This window comes from Galeopterus variegatus, unplaced genomic scaffold (assembly GCF_000696425.1).
Source record: "Galeopterus variegatus unplaced genomic scaffold, G_variegatus-3.0.2 Scaffold117, whole genome shotgun sequence".
Lineage (NCBI taxonomy): Eukaryota > Metazoa > Chordata > Mammalia > Dermoptera > Cynocephalidae > Galeopterus > Galeopterus variegatus.
The window spans coordinates 759,627-761,475 of NW_007726228.1; positions in this window are offsets into that span (position 1 = coordinate 759,627).

Below are 1,849 nucleotides of genomic sequence, written 5' to 3' on the forward strand. Positions count from 1 at the left end.
TATATATATATATATAAAGCATACTATATTATACTTAATATATATTATATTATGTATATTATATATTATGTATATTATGTATATATAATATGTAATATATATTATATATATTATTATGTATATATACACACACATAGATATATATGAAAAAATGTGTAGAAGCACTCTGAACTCCCAATAAAAATGAAAAAGAAGAGATTACACAAGATAGAGGATAATAATAAAGAATAAATACATGTGTGTCTTACACATGTGATGTATATAATGTATTTAATACATATAATGTATATAATGCATGTAATGTACAGATTGCTTGAAAGTGAATAATATAAATGCAAAATAAATATGTTTTAACTAAGAAGGCCACATTAAAACATTAAAAGATAAATACTAATGCCAGTCTATAACAAATAATTCTAAACTTTCTTAATGACACCAAAGAAATGAAGGTTGAGGAGAGAAGGAGAAAGTAAAATATTTTCAAAGGATTTGTCCAGGGTAAGGCAGGGAGAAGAAGAAAGGATAAGGAGAAAGAAAATGTTCTCCAGGTTTTGTCTTATTGAGAAAGGGGAGAAAAGAGAAAAATAAGAGTGTCTTATACCGGTTAGTATCTCATTTTTTTTAGTAGTTGTAGAGAAACCTGCAACTACTTGTGAGCTCAATGAAAGAGAAAGTAAACACTGTAAAGGAAGGAAACTACTGAGGAACTTTCAAGCTTACAATGGTGACAAAAGTGTGAAATCTGCTTGGTTAAACTAGCATATATGAGCAAATATAAAAACAGGGAAACAATTAAAATAAAATATAAACTATATAATAATATTGAAGGAATAAAATTAAACAAATTAGTATTACTCTAAACATAAATGAATTGAATTCTCTAAGTAAAAGTCAGTGATTATTAGATTGGGTTAAGCAACAAAAGAGCTATATGCTGTTTACAAGAAACGCATTCAAAACAAGGCAATAAAGAATGGTTAAAAAAGTAACAGGATAGCCTAAGGAACATACAAATGCAAACAGTAGCAAAAGTAGCAATAACAAATCTCAATATAACATTATTANTTAATTTAAAAAGAATAGTAAGTTAAAAACTAATGTAAGAGTCATATACCTTTATGCAACAAACAATATAGCAACTAAGCACAGAAAGCAAAATCCATTAGAAAAGTGAGAACTTACTAAGTATATGATTTTGATGAAAGACTTAGATATCTTTCAAAATTGACAAATTCTTACAGATAGAATTTAAAAGGACTTCAAAAAACAGATTAAAATAGTAAACACTGCTGATTGAGAGAGATCAATTCACATACTTAATAAAATAATATACATTTTTGTTATTTCTAAGAAATATTTGCTATATTTGGTCATACACGTGGCAAGGAACAAATTAGTATTAAAAATATGAGTTAGCATAGGCCATATTGTCTTATAATTATATAATTTTATTAAAAATAATTTTTTTAATAGAAACAATTGATTATACATATTTGGGGGGTACAGCATTGATTATCATCACCTATGTACAACCTGTGATTATCAAATTAATATTATTAGCATATACATTATCACAAATTGTAAATATCCTTTGTGCCTCTTAGCCTATCTCCCCCCAAACCCCCTCACTCTTCCCCACTCCCACCTCTAGTAAACACGGGATTTGTTCTTTCTTTCTGAAATTTCAATGTATTATTATGGTCTCTTCCTTCCTTCCTTTCTTCCTTCCTTCCTTCCTTCCATCCATCCTCACACCCACTTATGACTGAGGACGTGCTGTATTTCTCTTTGTGTGTCTGGCTTATTTCATTTAACATAATTTTCTCCAGGCTTATCCATGTTGCTGCAG